The sequence below is a fragment of the Gavialis gangeticus genome, unplaced genomic scaffold (genome assembly GCF_001723915.1).
Source record: "Gavialis gangeticus isolate Ggan-Ray unplaced genomic scaffold, GavGan_comp1, whole genome shotgun sequence".
Taxonomy (NCBI): Eukaryota; Metazoa; Chordata; order Crocodylia; family Gavialidae; genus Gavialis; species Gavialis gangeticus.
The window spans coordinates 54010236-54029215 of record NW_017729029.1 but is presented as its reverse complement, the minus strand read 5'-3'; positions in this window follow the sequence as shown (position 1 = coordinate 54029215).

Here is an 18980-nt window from a genome sequence, read left to right as displayed (position 1 = left end):
ACAGTCCATTCTTGGGGTGGTGGCAGCACGTTACCCCCAGACTAGCGAGTGTGCTCCGGGAGAGGGGTCAGCCGGACATAAGGCGCCCCTAGGGAGGCATTCAGAGCCTGGAAGGTGGTCGGGCGCAGGGAGGTGGGCGGCTCGACGCAGGACCACCCCCTACTGGCCCGCCTCACATGGTGGAAACAGCGGAGGGATACGAATACCCAGCTGTGTTCCTGAGGTGGGATCTCTGCACCCGCCACAGGCTCCTTCACTGAAAAAGACTCCAGGAAACAAAGGCAGCTATGTAAGTTGAGGGAAGCTCCTCAGATGCCTTGACCAACATGAACACCCATTACATAGCGTCACTACTGAAGCCAATGGACTTTTACAGATGTGCACAGCAAGTCCTACCATGTGGGGTCGCCTATACAGACTCACTGTCCTGCAGATATAGCATTACATGCTCAGCCAAAAAAAAAAGCCACCAGATAATAAAGTAATGGTGTAAACATCTCAGAAGGAAACAAGAGCACAGCACTGTCAAATGGAGGCAACCAAGCCAACAAGCCCACTCCTAAAGTGCATCAGTGGAAAAAACCAACATACAATCTCACTATATGAGTTGTTTTGATCAAAATCCTCTCTATTAATCTTGTGGTCAAACCTAAGGGCATAGAACAAGACCAGGGTCTTTTTGTGCTAGATGCTCTTCAACTAGATGCTCATGCAAACAGACCCAAGAGCTTCAGGATGCCTATCCAAATACTTAAGGAAAGTTGTACTTCCGGGTTTGCATTTTCCAACCCAAATACTCAGTTATTAAACAAAACTTATAGTAGAGATGCAGAGCTGGGGGCAAGCAGCTCCTAGGCCCAGTGCAGAGTCACGTCTCGTCTTCATTTAGACTCTCTCCTTTGCTGAAGTGATGAAAAAAGGAATTTACATGGAAAGGACCATGCACCACAGACAGCACTGTAGCAAAAGCCAGAATCTAGCATTTAAATAACTGAGCTACCCAGTTGCTATAGCTGTCTATCATGTATGAAGCACTGACTGCTAGGGCAGTATCTGGAACAGAGAAACAAGGTCCAGACAGGTAGAGGGCCGCAGCTGGAAACATCCCCTAGAAACATGCTTGGGCTTGCGACAGCTTTTACTTTAACTTCCTGAACAGCTGATTTTTTTGCAATGGCAACTCCAGGCCAACACCACTTCTTCCCTTCATTTGTCCATCTGCAACGCTGCAGAGAAAGAGTAATCTGCAGCTTTTATTCCAGCAGCCACTTTGCATGAAACTCACTTTTTTGCAATCTCCTAGCAGAGCCCAGGTCCCTGGCTGCCGGGAGATAAAGTGTGTCACTACTCCATCTGCTCCTCATTTGCTGAATAGTCTGCACAGCAACATGCTGCTGAGCAGAATATTGCAAAAGAAAGACACCACTCAGCCCAACAGATATGGCTTTTGACAGAGCTGGAGCCTCTGCTCATTAATCATCCTGGTTTGCTGCTTACAGTACCTGGTGGAACCGTTAGGACTGCATCCCCACTTCAATATTTTATGGTGCGATCATACAGTAAGACAACCCCACGTTTGGTGCAGGGATAGGGAAATGGAAGCAGCAGCAACAAGCTCCTGATGCTAAATGATTCCATATTTCAAGACTGTTCCATAATTCATATGCAATGGCCCTTGGTTACTGGGGCGAGGGGAGATGTCTATCCAACTGCAGACTGTAGCCAGCAGCTGCGATCCTCTGTATTGTCTTAAAGGGACATCAGAAGGCATTGAAACTGTACTAAGCCATAGAGGGAGGCATAGCCACCCCAAATGGGGTCCCTCTCAGTGCCTGCTTACCGCAGGGAAAATCCAGCCCTGTCCTCCAAGGGCACGCCAGCTGGCTTCCGCAATGGCGTAGTCCTGCTCCACAGAGGAAAGGCTTGGAGAGGGAGCACCATGATAGGGGTGCACTCTTTGTGCAGCTGCACAGAGGCTCCCTGCTCTATGTGGAGACCCTGGGGGTAGGACTGGCCCAGGCATTGCTGCAGTGTAAATGAGAAGACCTTAGTGAAGTCACCCAGTGTAGCAAAGACAAGCCCGCAGAGTGCAGAGCAGCCATGAAGTCACACTACAGCCACTGCTGCCCTCCTCTCAGCATCCATCTGAAAGCCTGAGCTTAGACAGTGGCTCAGCCTCCAGGTCCCAGGCCTGCAAATACCTCCAGTCCCCAGCAATCGTATCAGGAGGGTACTGACCCCCCCTAGCAGATCAGGGCAAAACACAGCATAGAAATTCCTAACCAGGCCAACCACCAGGCCAATTCTGAGTGGACAAAACCATCCGAGCTTTCACAGACAGGCAGATCCTGGACAGCTTCCCTTCTGACATCTTCCTGGCCTGTGTACTCTCATCATGTGATGTCCTTACATTGCAGCGCTCTCCGGTCCATCACCAAGGAGATGCCTCTACAGCATAACGCAGTGCCTTACAGAGGTATCCTACCTAGCTGTGAATGAGCTAGGGTTATTGCTGCCACTGTACCCAAGGCAGTACCTAGCAGAGAGAACCAAGCTAGCACAGTAGAGCATCAGTCCTGTGCTCAATCTGGGCTAATTAGCCTTTATGTATATTGAAGTAGGACCATCTAGCCGCTAAGTGACAAAACATCCCATGAGCTACAGCAGTGGAAGCCACATGCCATAGGGCAAGTTATGGGCCCTGTGGGTCCCAAATGTGCAGATGCCCCCTTCCCTCCCCAGTGCATCATGTACCTATTCCTTCTCCCTTCCCCACACATGCCAATGCAGCCCCAGGACCACCCTCAGCTCCGCTGTGCAGGGCCAGGCAGTGAAAGCTGGAGGAGGGAAGGAGTCAAGAGACGCTGGCTACTGTTGCCGCTGGAGCAAGGGGAGGGTGGGAAGTGGAGGACAGGCAAGGAACCTGGGGGCCACCACTTAACCCCGCATGGACCACATGTGGCTTGCAGGTCACCAGCTGGACAGCCTGATATTAAGAAACCAGCTGGTTGGGAAATCAAGCCGCCATGTGTCTGGAACGGCTATTATTACGCGGTTTCTGGAAATCTCTGATTTTCAAACCAGCAAACAGGCCAACCCCAAACCACATTATTCAGGAATGTTTTCGAAAGAACTGACATGCCTGGCTGCGGCAAAAGTACAGCTTGGACATGCATTAACTCCATTAGGAAGTTCCATCTCGCTGCAACTCTACCTGCGATGTGCTCGAGCAGCTCCTGCGACAATAACCAACCCTCGTGTGTTTGAAGAGTATCAGACAGGCATGTCAGGGTCTGTCCGCACATCAGGTCCTATTGTCTGTTTGATTTATATCTCCTGCCTGCTGGAAGATTTTTTTCCTTTCCTGGAAAAAAAAACAAACCCATCAACAACAAAAACCTCCAGCCGGAATCAGAAAGCCAGGTGCCGTCTCTTTTGTTCTTTACACAACAAAATATGAAGGAACCAAACAAAGCACAGTGGAGTCCAAATCACCGTGTTTGCTAATTAGACACCACATGCCAGCCCTGCACATTGCTGCTCTGGCTGGTTGGTTTCTGAGACACTGAACACAGTGAGCATCAGAAGATGACTCGCTAATTATTTAAAAGGATATTACCCAATTTCTGTAAACTACTGAACCAAGCAACTTCCTTTTCGGCAATGATAGAAGAAAGTAAGGAAGCGCTTCCAGGTAGCTCACACGTGAAGAAGAGGTGAAAATATGGGGGGTAGAAGATATTAATCTGGAACGTGACTACACCCAAGATGCAGGCAACAATGATGCAAGCCAGGGATAGACCGGTGATACACTGCTCATCTTCACTCGTGAAGCTCTATAGAGAAACAGAGGGGAGGACAAATGAACCTCTTCTGTTAATTCCTCACCTGAAATGTGGCTCTGTGCTAACTAATATCATATGCTAAAACACCCAATGTGGATAATCTGCACAAGTTAATATACACAGGATACAGGGCAGATTTTCAGCTGGTACATGTTTTCAGAGTACCACTGAAGCCAGCAACTTCACAATTTCCCCTGGCTGAGATGCACCCGTTGAGTCCCTGCTAACCCAACAAAAGTATATACTAAGTTTCATCCTGAGACTCGTTTACAGCAATGAAATTCCATTGACTTACAGCTCTATTGACTGCAATCCTTTTTTTTTAAAGGATCACTTACTTTTAAATACAAATTATGATGCTATGTATTAAATTGCCATGAGGAGACTCTTTTCCAAGTATGACCTTTTAAAAACTGTTGAAATGTTTATATTATGCCCTTTGATTAAGCCCATTGCATTCAGTTTTGAGCTATTATTTCTTAGTTCAAAAATGACAATTCTCAGGTAACTGAGGGTAAGGAAACAAATTTCAATTGAAATTGAAATGTAAACCAACGTTAATTTCAATGAGCAGCTCACGATAAATAGGAACGTTTCACGATTATTTGCGATTTGCAAAAGAAATGTAACCAGACCTAATAAAAAGAAATGCCTTCCAGCTATTGAATTAGAAGCCTCCTTTAAACATTTTGCTGCACAATCTTAATTTTTCTCTCATAAATAATCTTGCAACAATACAAACACATTCACGAAGAACAGCCAGCCAGACAGACAGACAGCAAGAAAGAAAGAAAGAAAGAAAGAAAGACTTTTGACTTTTAAGAAACGTTTATTCCAGGGAGGGTGACAAATGGGGGTAGTAGAGATCATGTACAGGTTGGCCCGAAGATCTGGACCTCAAGGACAAGGCCTGGGCTCATGGCTTGCAAGGCCTGCCTGCACACTCTAGACAAAAAAAACAAAGAACAAAAGAAGTATGTACATATATACAGTTCTGCTAATGGGGACACCCAGGGGGGCCTCAGGACATCAGGGGTCGGCCACATGGACAAGGCCCGAGGTCTTGGCTCGCTAGATGCGCCTCTGCACCCTGAGCAGCTGGTGGCATCACAGGGCAAGGAGCAGGTGTCCCCCCTCGACTTGGCACTGTGCTCCCTCAACGGCCCAGCGTTTCTCAAAGGCAGACACCATCCGCTGGAGGACCGCATGCTTGAATTCAAGTGAGAGGCGGACCTGCACGAGCAGGCAGAAGAGCTGCAGGGTGTCGTCCATCCCAGTCCCGGTGAGCCAGTTTCGCCAGCTCTTCAGGGTGGCCATCTTGGCCTGGCTCACCAGGAAGTTGGCCAGGCTCACTGCTGGCCGCTTGGGCGCCCGATACGAGAAGGAGTAGATGTAGGTGTCCTCTGAGAAGTCTCGGCCCAGTGCCTGAAGCAGCACCCTGAGGGTGGCAAAGAGTAGCCACAGCCGGGGGCAGTCGAGGAAGGCTTGGAAAACATCCTCGTCCAGCACCCCCGGGCAGAAGGGGCAGACCGCCGAGGGCACCGGGTCCAAGTGGCGCACAAAGGTGCCGATGGCCAGAATGCCGTGCACCAATCTCCACTGGAGGTCACCAGTCTTCTTGGCAGTGGGCGCCTTGTACAGTGTGCACCATGCTGGGGTCCCAGGCCACGCCAGGTGCTGCCACCACATGGTGTCAGGGTGGCTGGCTAGCACCTGGGCATGCCAGGTACACACCACCCACATGTAGAGTCCCTTCCAGTACAGTATGCCAAAGGGGTAGCCCACATTGCTTCAGGGGAGCACAGGGAGCCTAAGCAGCATGTTGGGCCAGTCAGTCAGCTCACTGGCCACCACTGGGATGACCGGCAGTGGTGGGAAGGCATCACCCATGGCGTCCATGGTGGGGAGGGCCTGGTGAGCCTGGAGGTAGCCTTCTAGGGCGGTTGCTGCTTCCATCGGGAGGGCGGCCCTAACGGCCCGCAGAAGCCGGCCCATAGTGCGGACAGAGCACAGTGCCAGCCAGGCATCCAGGGTTTCACATGACAGCCAGCCTGACTGAGCAGGGTCCAGGAGGTGCCCTAGGTGGGTGGTGTGTGCATCACTTCTTCACGAGGCTGAAGAAGTGAAGAATATGAAAACAAAGTGATAAGGCTTCCTAAGGAAAAAAAAACACATTTCCCCACTTACTCTTGCCTAAGGTTAGCACTATTCCAGGAACAAAGACATGCAAATCCTTGTGTTTGATGAAGAGGTTACTACAGAAGAAGAAAAAGGAAAGTTCTTACATTCTTACAATCTTTCAGATTTGGGTCAGAGCAGAAACTGAACAGGCCCAAAGGGAAGCAAGAAGCTGCCTTAAGATATTTCCTCAAATCCAAATCTTTATTGAATAACTTTGTGATAAACTTATGCCCCAGGTTGAGGTTGGTGACATAAGGACCTTTAGAGCTGACAAATAAGGTTTTTGTGACATCAGCTGAAATTTCCTAAAGGGAAATTGACACTGAGAAAATATTGCAGCATATTACAACTCTATTAGGATCCCGACAAACTCACAAAGGCCAAAAATAAATAAATCCCAAGCCAATCTGGCTCGCCTGATTAACCAATTTCTCAGAACGGTAGCTGAATTGAATAATAAATGTTTCAGGTCAACCTGAAACTGAAATTGGCTGGACTATTCAGCAAACTGAAATGATTAATTTGGGGTTCAACAAGAGGTTGCATCTGACCCCAAAATAAATTATTTTTGTTTTGTTTTGGGGCATTGCTGAATAAAAACCAAGGGTTAGCATTGTCAAGGGATGTATGTGCCGTTCACAAAATGGGACAGGATAAAGCAGTATCCCTCTTCTGTTGGATAGTTCAGGCATTGGGGAATCTACCTGAGCAGATAGTCAGGGTTCAAATTCTGTCTCTGCCTTATTCACAGCACTGGTTAGACTCAGGTTTGCCCACTGTTAGGCATTCCCTAATCACTGGACTGTAGGGAATTGCTAAATCTGGTCCATTTGCTATAAAATATTTATTAACCCAGCGAGATAAAGTCTGTCTTCATGGCCCAGCAATGAGGGCATTCACCTGGAAGATGGGACTTCTGGTTGTGGTACAGGCTCCAAACACACCTTCAGTCGTTGGCAGAAAATGGAACACTTGCAATGGGACCAAATGAAGAAGACCTACCCCAAAATACCCTCTAATTTGGTGTCTAAGACATTCGCCATCCTGCTCCAGGTAAAAACCATGCAAACTTTATATGCTGTCATCCCTGAGCCTTTCCTGGAGCAACAAACTAACTCAGGATCCAACAGAAACTCCAACTAAAGCACCCTCCTTAGGTTCCCTACCTTAAAGTCTACCAGATCTCAAGGCCTTCTCCCAAACAGCTACTCCCAGCTCTCCAATAGCAATGATGGAGCTCAACAAGCCACTCCTGCTAGCATGACACACCAGAAATTCACCGCTGGCTCTTTGCAAGCTTCCTTAAACTGTTAACAGGACCAGAGTGTAGAACAGACCCTACCACATCCCTCAAACTAGTGCATCTGAGAAACAAACCTACTGACTCTTAGGTACAAGTGCTCCTGAAGATATATGCACAGCCAAGCCTGGTGTGACAGAACAAGCCTAGATGGTTTTCAGCACCAAGCTGCACAAGAATTCCTTAGAGCGCTCACACTGGCATTGAAGAACGGTCAGCAATTATCCCAACAACCTCACCCTCCCACAGGAACCTCCCGGCCCCATGCAGCAGGCACTCACAGGCATTTTCTTCATTTAGCTGACTTCTTAGGAAATGCAGACTAAGTTACTTCTTAATAGACACGTGCAATTTTCTGAAAGGGAGTCTTTGGAGTGGTGGGTAACAAGGGCTATTTATAAAACCAGCCAGAGTCCTTCCCCATGGAGGTCTCAGTGTGACACTCCCTACAGCCTTATGCTTCAGCACCGGAAACACAGCACCCAATGAAGCATCACGGCGAGGCATCTTTACAATTAATGGGCAATGTTGTCCCTAGCTACTTCAGTGGAATAACAGCAAGGATTCACTTAGCTCTGTCCCTCATACATAAAAACTGGGGGATCTTGCAAAGCAAGCACTCAAAAGATAGCCAACGGCAGAATTACGATGGCCTTCATATGCTATTGTCAGACCCCTGCTTCATTCAGTGCACGAGACAGACTTGTTCTGGAGAGGATTAGGACTGAATTTCCCAAATAGCAATACATCAACTGAGAACAAAGAACTGGTCTGGAAACAATCAGCCTGAAAAGTGACAGTTTGGTAGTTATAAACAGCTGGAAACAGTGTCTTATAATGGGAAGTATCAGGTGACCATAATAATATTATAGCTCTTTTCTCCATAGATCTCCAGGCACTTTGTAAAGGAGGTCCATATCATTGTCCTCCATTGTCAGACAGCCATTTACCAACCCTCTGGCAATACCGTATCCTAGAATTGGATGAAATTGCATAGTGCTTTGTCAGCCCTTGCCTGTAAGCTGGGGATGGCGACTCCTTCCCTTGGCACGTGTGTCAGCAGGCAGTGCATCTGCTTCCCTCAGAAGAGGGATTGGATAATTCCTCAACTCATGCCCACTGCAGGAAGGAAGGACCCTTTTTTCCCTCTCCTAAAACCAGGACAGCCAAACCACAGCATGCATAGGCAGCCTCTGTGTATGGTACGTGTCGTGTAGCTCAGGGAGGGACAAGGAGAACAGCAGCAGAATTCGCAGGGAACAGAAGGCAATGCAGCAGCTCAGGCAAGGGAAGAGGATGAGCCTGGCACTCAGGGAGGATGCAGGGCTAATTAACGCAACACATGCCAAAAAGGTTGGCCGCCACTGTCCTAGAACATCTTCTCTATCCCGACTCTGCCTTTTCCCTTTTCAAACAATAAGGGCCTGGATATATCCAGACAAACAGAAATGGCCAGCTGGAAACAAATGCACATGAATGCAGTGAGCCGGCTGGCTTAGCTCTGCCCCACCTCCATGCTTGTGTTCAGGCTGTTTCATCTATTTGACATTATCCATACAGCTCATAGACCCTTCCACCACCCGTTATCTCTGGAGGCAGCTTTACAGTTTGGCTCTATCTTATTCAGCCTCTGCTCTCTGTAATACTTCTGGGGCACAGGCAGCACAGCCCAGTGGCTGGGACCACGGTCAAAGTGGGTCTGACCTGATGGTAAGCAAGGTCAGACCTGAAGCAAGGTCAAGTACAAGGAGGCACAACAGCAACTACACTCAGGAACACGCGAGTTGAGTAGTCTGTGGTCAGATGCCACAGGTGGGCTGAAATAGAGGACCTGTTGCTCTTCCCAGCCAGTCAGGCCATGAGTAGGTAAGTATAATCATGCTGACAGATCCCCAAGCTACCAATCTGATCCAGTGGGACTTACTGATAACGTTCCTAATAGTGCCTCCAAACCTGGTACCAGCTGTACATTTGATTATAGTTATACTAACCCCAAGAAAACAACCAGCAAAGGAAATCAGGAAGCAGGAGAGCAGGATGCAGAACTGTCATGTTTTGGTTGAGTCGATTAAAACAAAAACCTGTGCACACTTTAAAAACAGTCCTGGCCTAAGCTCCAGGGGCGATCAGCAGTCTGCAGAGAATAGCAACAAGTGGTCTATAAGCAGTACTCTGCACTGTTTGTCACTGTGCCAGCCATGTAATTCTGCAGACTTGTCTTAGGACATTTCAGCACAGATTACTCTTCACTCTGGAAGAGTTTTTGCAGTCATGCTATTCATCCATGACCTCCCCTACCAGGTGCTGGAAGAACAACAAATATATCTTCCCTTCCTGGGAGGAGAAAAAAAAGGAAAGATTTAAGATAGTCAACTGTTCCAGCCTTCTGAATAACAACAGCTGCTTCTGCTTCTGGGGCTATGATGGAAATGCAGGGCAAGTTTGTCCACAGTGAAAATGGTCGCTGCCTGAGAGAGGTTCATGGATCCACACAAATAAACTGGAAGATTTCCATCAAGTTTTCAATGCAAAGACTTGTCCAGTAGGAAAGCCACCCCCACAGTCAGCACCATTGTTAGCAGTCAGGGAATGACTGGCCATGTTAGGGGTAGTTGTAAGAGGCATGCGCTGCTGTTGCAGATAAGTGAAAGACTTTGGTTTCTAACCTGGCAAATCTATTATCTATCATGAATACTAAATACAAAGAAAAAATCAGTAAAGTATTTCTGAAAGTCATAATCTCCATGTAAGCAACTGACCAGAGCTTTACAAGCTTTATAAGTGCAACAGCTTTCATCCCAGGCACATTTGGCTTTCCACACTCACAAGCCCATTGTCAGGGCCTATTTGCTCCCTAATCCTCACTAGGTGGCCTGTTCAGATCCGCTGATTTTTGAAGCTTTGAGCATCCGCAGCAATGGTATTGCTCTTTCACTCGCAATCACACTCCTTCCATAACCCACAATTTTAATTGGCTTAAGGCTTCCTGCTCACTTTGTCCTCCAGAGCCTGAGACATCCTGGAGGACCTTATTAACTTAATGGTCAAACAGGGGGATGTAGATGAGTTTCAGGCAAGGGGTTTTTCACTAGAGGAAGTCCTTGTAGTTCCTCCAATGACACATTGCAGGCTCAGTCCTGAAGAACATTCTTGCATGAAAAGTGCAAATCATTTCACTGGGTTTAATTAATCAAGGAGGACACTTGCAATTCTAATTAGCAGCAAGCTTCTAACTGGAAAAAAATAACACTGTTCGGGGTATTGCACTCGCTGCCATTTCAGTAAAACAATAATAATCAATGAGATATTTCCATTGTACCATTCCCAGCCACCTCCACTCCCACCCCACCACCTCCACTGGCCCTTCTACCATGTGTAAAGAAGAAGGATATCAAACATTTTTTTGTTCAGGAGGAAGACCATGACAAATGCTCTTTCTTAGTCATCCTCAAATTTGCCAGCATCTCAAATTACCTGACACACACAATAATATGTTCCATGATTTGAATTGAAATGGACAAGCACTTTAAAAAAAAAAAAAATCTTTTTTTGCAAAAGCTCCCCCTATTTTTTGACCAGTCACATTCAGCCTTTCTTCTCCACTAAATAGTCAGGGGCTAAACAAAGTTAGGAGACTCCTGCTCTACCGTACAGCAGAAAGCATCAATTCAAAGTATGGGCAAAGCTGCTTTCTCAGAGACCCTTGAGGGTTAACCCCAGCAGATGCTAATATTTAATGGTGACTTTCAGAAGCCATAAAGTGTGATCCTGCCCTTCTCACCCAAGCAGCACTCCCATTGGCTTCAATAAAAGATTTGCCGGAATGAATTTAATGCCATGTGAATGAAACCATTAATACCTGGAACTGATCCTGAAAAGAACGGTAATCACCCATTGGACTTCTAATTTAAAAGGAAAAGAAAACACAGATATGCTTTTGAAAACATTATAAAAAATTATTTCTGTTGTGGACTTCCCGTTAAAATATTTCTGTGCTTTGCATCCATTTGGACGCAGGAATAAATCAATTTATTTTTGGAACCTGAGTTCATGTTTGCTATTTTGGAGCGTCCACTGCAGGAAACTGCATGGATTAAATGCAATATTGATACCTTTTTTCCACCCCCAAGGCATGCTTATTTCTGTACATCTTGTTCTGAACCTTTGAGACCTGCCACTGCCCAAGTTTGACCTAATTATATTAAGCTATTTATTCTAGTGGGACAATCCAACTGCTATACCTAAAGCTGCCTTGATATTTCCGTTATAAGTCATTAGTTTGGAACTTAAATTTGCGAACTGGTAGGTGTTTTGGCCTTTGTCCAGCTAAATAGTTAAGTAAATGTTCAATATGTTTAAATTGGACATATTCTCAAGTTTCGGGTGGAGTCACGGTCCAAGCGCTTTGCTAGATTTGAGCTCTATTGTCCAGGATTCAAACCCTATCACAGTACATGATGGTCTCAAGATACATGCTATGCTGTATGCAAAAAATGAGCATTTCTAAAGGGCTGAGCCAAAAGGTTCAAATCAGGGCCCAACATTAAGACTCATATCTTGGCTTTGGGTTCAACTCAGTCTGGTAACAGGAACTGGTTATGAAATTTGAATCTTCATCCAAACCTCATTCTAGTCTGTGCTGACTTTGAATCAATCACAACAGAATGAACTTTCACTCCCCCTCACCGTCTCCAGCTTTGCATGAGGGGGAGGTAGCAGGTGAAATGGCCGGCCTGATCCCCAAAAGCCCCACCGGTTTAGCAGGACGGTGTTGGTAACAAAAATGGTATTCAGAGCTGGAATATCATATTCCTGATGTAAATCCCTAGGATTCATGCAACACACATTAATCCACTTCCCAGACTGCCAGCAGATGAAGCCCCCAAAGACCTCACTTGCCAGCAGTCAGTCTGAAAAAAGCCACTATTCCAAGAGTTCAAAGAGAACAGTTATTTTGCAACTTGGCACTGTCCCAAGGCCGTCAAAGGCAGCATAAGTGCAGCCCCCCACCTGCTCCAAGGAATCTGAGAGTGTTTAAATTACTGACACTTAGAGCCATGTGAGTTAATAAAAAAGGTTTCAGATAAAGAACAAATCAGCTAAAACTCCTCCCTTGTAAACCTGGATACATCTTTGTAGCACACAAACTAGCTGGAACTATCTTCCTCGGACAACAGGATGAATAGCTCTGGTCCAATGCAGAGCACTACCCCATGTCATTCAGTTACCAGTTTCATGGGATTAGGCCTTTATGAATCAGTAAAGGAAGGACATTGTGCCCATGAGTTATTTTGGTTGGATACTTGCACAAAGCAATCACAATCTCCGCCTTTAGAGAGCAGCGATTCCCTCAATAAGGGGCATGTCTACATGTGAAATTAATGAGAAGCAATAAACTCTAGTGCATATTGTGCTGGAGTTTATTGCTCCCAGGCGCTGTGTCTATACGTGTACAGTATTCGGGACCACAGTACGTTGAGCTGGGACAGAGAAGCCCCAGCTGGCAAGGGACCCAGAGGCTCAGCCTGCCAGCCCAGGGCTGCTCTGACCTAGCTCAACACGCAATGGCAGGGCTGGCTGGGGCATGAGGGTGCTCCAGTGTGGGACTAGATGGCTGGCAGCCCCCACAGTGAAGCAAGCTCGTGCCCCAGCCAGCCCCATCAGCATCTACGTGTGTGTTGCTGCGCACTAAAGAACTCCACTGTAGGTTAGGACCTGTAGTTACAAGTCCTAAACCTACTGTGGAGTTAATTAGTTTCCTGTGGCCTAATATGGCTGAACATGTAGGGTGTTTATCAATGTGCTGTGGGAGGCAGGAGAAGGTGTGTGCGGGGGGTGCTTTAATTAGAGCAGGTCCAAGACCCACTCTAATTAAAGCACCCGGAGCATCACTAGTATCAGCGGCCTCGCACTGAAAAATGGTGGTGGGGGCGCTTTAACTAAAGCTTGTTCAACAAGCTTTAGTTAAAGTGCCCCTGCTGCCATTTTTCAGCACGGGGATACTGATCCAAGTGATGCTGGAGCCTGCTGGAGCGCGGTAATTACCACACTCCAGCAGACTTGATTAATCACAGTAATTACAGCACATTGAAGCAGTTTCTATGCAAGTGTATAGGCACCCATAGACTTTGAGACTTTACTCTGGAGCCAATTAAGCAGATCCAAAGTAAATATCTTGTGTAGATGCACCCAACAAGGAGCTAAAATTATGAATGAGAAGAGCCCCAAGCCCAAAGAAGACTCTAGAAATGACCCCAGCAAAAACGGGTCTCTTTAGAGGCTGGCCCAGATCAGCAGCTTCCATGAAAAAACCTGCAAGTGAGGAAACAAATGCTATGAAGCAAAATAGGCAAGATCTAGGGTTGAGAGATTGACCCATGTTTATACAGAAGGTCCGATCAAAGCTGGGACTAGACCCCAGGTGTCCTGTGTCCCAACTCAATGTCCTATCCATGAGATCACCTTCGCTGGGCACCTGCAAAGTATCAGCTGTGACCTTAACACCCTGAAAAACCTAAGATAATTGCCTCCATTTCAGGAGTCAGGAACACACCAGGCATTCCTACTGTGCCAGAGGGTGCTTGCTTAGTGAGAGTATTACTCCCCCCCACTAGCTATTAGGGCCCCAATCTATTTTTTATTGATATTCTTGACTGGGTTCTTAAATGTTTCTAAATTCTGTTTTTGTGGGAAAACGTCTGTACAAACTTCCAGAGGACACTCATTGAATTGTTTGCAGATTTTAATATGCCATCATACATCACCTCCCGTGCTTAGATGCAGGAGCTAACTTTTCAACGCAAGACATTTTCCTCCAAAAAAGTATTCTTCCCCTGTTCATGAGCTGTATAAATTCAGTTTATTTGTAATGCTTTTATGCAAAGAAGCATCAGATTAATGACTTGTGCACTGCATAATGCTTAATTGTATCATACCTCTACACATCCTGCTGCTCTTTTTTCCATCCCTGATATTTACCCTAAAAATCTCTCCAGTTGAATAACTTGGGCTTGTAACGTAGGCTTGTAACATAGGCAGGGAAAGGGAAACTGAGGTGCACAGGAGTGAAATGACTTGGCTAAGGTCAAGGAATAGATCAGGGGCAGAATCAAGACCAGTGCCCACTTCTTCTTCACTCCCAGTTCACTGCCAGACTTACTCAATCATGATTTGAAAGGAGGGAGAAAAGCCATAAAAAGAGCAGACACTTCAATCATGTCTTGGAACCAAAAATAATCTCTCAGGTGCTCCCAGCCTGAAGTGCCACAGCTACAAGACTGAGGCTCCTATTTTATGCACCAGAGAGAGACTCCTTGAGAAGGTCCTCCCTTGGGAAGAACCAGGAGGCAGTGCATAAAAGTGACCTTGCACAGAAGACTGCTGAACATTAGCCCATATTGCTAAAGGACACGGGAACACGGGAAGTAACATGAAAACTTCATTACTGCTGCCTTGTTAGACTTGTCTGAAAAAAAAAAGAGAAACAAAGAGAAGGAGAGAAAACTCCATGGAGAGGGACAAAGAAGAGAAATGGAGGGAGGCATCATGAATCAACATTACGATGCAGAAAGCGTTGCCTTATAATTATTACAAAAAATACTTGGGGGGAAAAAAACACTTTAAGTTAATGTAAAGATTTTCTTAGCTGGAAAGGAAACAGCATGGCGTTAACACCTGGGTCTCATTAATATGCATGTCAACCTGTTTCCCAGATAAATAACAGCATTCATGTAAACCATTTAATATAAATACTGTCAGAGAGAGACGTACGCTATCCAATTCATGCTGAGGTTTTAATTTAAGTTTGGACTATAATTTGGCCTGTTTAAATTGAGCATCCAAAAAAAATGCAAGTTTGCTTTAGAGTTACCTTAATCCTAAGTAACTGTAACCAGTGCCAGGTGGCCATGAAGTTTAGACCCAGACCCCAGATGTACCCAAAGTTCAGAGGTGTTGTATATTGTGAGTGATGGAGGAACTTCAGAGTTTGGGTTTGGTGTCTGAATTTGGCTGGACTCTTCTTGGCCTCTTGAAGGCTCAGATCAAGTGTAGCTCTTCTGAAGCTTCCCCAGGACCGCTTCTCTGGACATCTAAACAGAATGATGGGGCTGAACTGAAAACCTTGCTCTGGACTTAGGGACAAGTGTAACGCCGGTTCTAAGGTTTATCACTTAGATTTCACTTAGATGCAATAGTGGCCCCAGTTTATCAAACTAACTCACCTGATGAGCACAACAAACTACCTCAGCTGACGTGCTTCCCTGGGGAAACTCAAACCAAGAGCAATAACCTCAATCCCCCCCTCCGGCCATCTGTCTCATGGGGAGGATTACTAATCAAAGAGGGAGACAGAATACTTTGTGTGCTTCAAAATGCTTCAGTAAGGTGTCATTGCCTTCAAAGAGCACCATCCCTGCTCCCATCCCTTGTCACACCCATCCCACTTCACGCCTGGGCTCTCCCCATGATGACAGCCTCACAAGTGCCCTTCCTCTCCCTTCCCCAACATCCATCTCTAGTTCTTCCTCCACTGCAGACCCTTCTCCCTAAATCACATCCCTGTCTCAGTGCTCTAAGCATTTTCTCACCTTAAACCCGGTCCTTCCACTTCCACTGCAAGGTCTATAAATCCCAGCCCAGCTCAGTATTACCCCATCTCTATTCCAACAGGTAACTTTGCATCCACCTGCCTTTCCCAAAGGGTTTGTCATTCGCACTGCAGGGCCTTCAGCATAGAGGCTGATATCCAGTAGGCCTGTGCAAAGTGGCTAGTATTCGCTTCGGATTCGGATTCGGCTGATTCGGGGGACAGTGATTCAATTCAGTGATTTGATTCACTGTCCCGACTCGATTTGGCTGAATCAGACAGGCCCATCCCTCACCCGTTCTCCCAGCCTCCACCATGGCTGCCCCAACCTTTCCCACCTCCTGGCACTTGTTTAAAAAAAAGCCCCAGCTCAGGGGGTGCTGCCAGGCGAGGGATGATCCCTACTGCCCTTCACTGCATGGGGGGCTCTGCACAAGCCCCCTGACCCCCACCTGCTCTCCCAGCCCTCCCATGGCTGCCCCGCCTGCCGCAGTTCTGGCCCTTTAAAAAAACAAAACAAAACAAGAAAAACCCCAAACTCACTGCTCCTACCGGCGGGGGCACAAGCCCCCCAAAGCCCCAAGGATGCTGCAGGAGCAGCAAGTCTGGGGGGCTTTTCTCGGCTTTTTTTTTTCTTAAAGGGCCAGAGCCACATTGGGCGGTGCAGCCATGGGGGGCGGGGCTGGGAGAGCGGGTGGGGGGTCAGAGGGCTCATGCAGAGCCCCCCATGCAGTGTGGGGCAGTGGGGGACAGCAGGGATTGCCCCCTGCCTAGCAGCACCTGGTGAGCAGCGGGGCTTTTCTTTAAAGGGCCAGGACCTGGGGCGGGCAGAGGCAGCCATGAGGGGTCTGGGGGAGCAGGCAGAGGATGGGGGCTGGCAGGGGTTCCCTCATGTTCCCCTCCCTGCTTCCCCAGCCCCGCCTCCATGCCCCCTATTTACCAGCTCTGAGTCCAGCTGCAGCTCCCTGTGGGGACTGCCCAAATCATCAAAGCTCTCCAAATCTTTTCCGAAGATTCGGAGAGCTTTGAATTGATTCGGACCTTTTAATTGGTCCCCATTCGATTCGGATTCGGATTCAGAGATTCGGCCACTGAATTGAATCACCATCCAAAGCTGGTGCAGGGCACAGCCTTAATATCCAAGCACAGTGCAGGGCACTGAACAACCAATAAACACAACCAAAGGGGTGTTTCCTTCTTTGTTCAGCCGCTGCTTAGGTTTCACAGATCAGATTAATCCCTTGCTCAGGAGTCTACTCTGTTCATATTAGCAGGGTCTTCTTCTGCAACTCCAGACTTCCAAACTGCTTTGTGCACGCTACACTGAACATGAGATAACTTCTTTTCCCTTCCCAAAGCAACTTGAATGTTTGATTAACAGATGCAGCAGCTAACTTTTCAACCCAGCATATTTTTATCCAAAAAAGTGTTCTTCCCCTGTTCATGAGCTGTATAAATTCAGTTTATTCATAATGCTTTTATGCAAAGCAGCATCAGATTAATGACTTGTGCACTGCACAATGCTTAATTGTATCATACCTCTACACATTCTGGCGCTCTTTTTTCCATCCCTGATATTTACCCTAAAATTCTTCTCTCCAGTTGAATAACTCAACAAATTGCAGTGTTGTACATAATACAGGTAATAAAGCACTGGCAAACTTCACATTCACATTAAGGTAGCCAGCTACCTCATAAACATTTGTTTAGCAATGATTGATAGACCATTATTAGCAGGCAAAGTGAAATGCTATAGTGAGTCATTTGGACCAAATCCACTAAGTGCTTATATTCACTGCGTGGTGGGGGGGGAGGAAGAGCCTTCGAGCACAGTCTGTCCACAGATAAACCTACTTAGGTGAGACAAGAAAGCTCTCATTAATGCAAAAGAGACTAGGTATTTCCAGAATGAGCCATCAGCAGAGAAACTTTTGTGTTCCCAGCCTCTTGCTAAAGTGCTGGCATATGTAGTGAAACTCAGTTTTGAAACATTCACTTTCTCAAACAAGGAATAACAGTTCACCACTTCCCTGGAACATCTTTTAGAAACTGTCCAGTTTAGGGAAGCATTTGCAACAATGCAAGCTCTGAAAGTCTGAAAAACCTGCCACTCCAATGCAAGGCTGAACCTGTTCAGGATGTCTGACTATCTAGGGACAGAACCGGGACATAAAGCAGTTTAAACCCACAACAGAACAGAAGTGATCAGAAACCAGTTTAAACCCATAACAGAACAGAAGTTGAGTGCACATAAACCACTTTCAAAATGGCTGAAACTGGTTTAAGAGAAACCTGGATGGATGTAGTATCAGACTTAACTAACTAACCAGTTGATGGAACGTCTGTCCCAGATCCCCTTCCGATTCAAGTTAATTCACAGTCCTCCAGCATCCCAGGATGCTTTGCACCCCTGAGCTGTGTTGTCTGCTCTAGCAAGCAGGGCTGGCTCTGCCCCCCTGTTTTCACAGTGAAGCCTCTGCTGTCTAGCCTCTGCCTGTCAGCCCGGCATGGGGCTAAGCCCTGCAGGACCATATTGAGGGGTGGGAAGGGGGAATTCCCTCTCTGCACCAGGGATGGGGACCCCCTCTGAGGCTGGGGAATCCAGCCAGCCCTGGGCTGGAGGGATTGTTCCCCACTGGCAGGGGACAGCAAGGGGTTGGGGGCGCGTGCTGGGCAGCCAATCAAGGAGGAGCACTGCTCAGCTGCATTAGCGGTGGCCGGCAGGCTGGAAGGTGTGCTCTAGTGCCTCCCAGCTACTGGTATGGGCCACTGCAATGATCTGGCTGCCTTTCCAGTTTCAAAAGGATACATCAGTTTGCTTTATTATCAGTTCAATCTATGCATTTTACAGAAACCTGCAAAGATTGAATCAATTTAGCCTGGGGCTTTTTGACTGTCTGTACTTGGCCTAAAAGACAGTTGCTTTATATATTCATCATCTGCCCCAGATGGGGTACATGGATACTCAACTGCCCCAAGTTTTGTCCCAGTTATGTCTAAGAGCTGGAAGGGACCTTAAACGGTCATCTAGTCTGATCCGCTGCTCAAGGAAGGGGCATTCCTATGT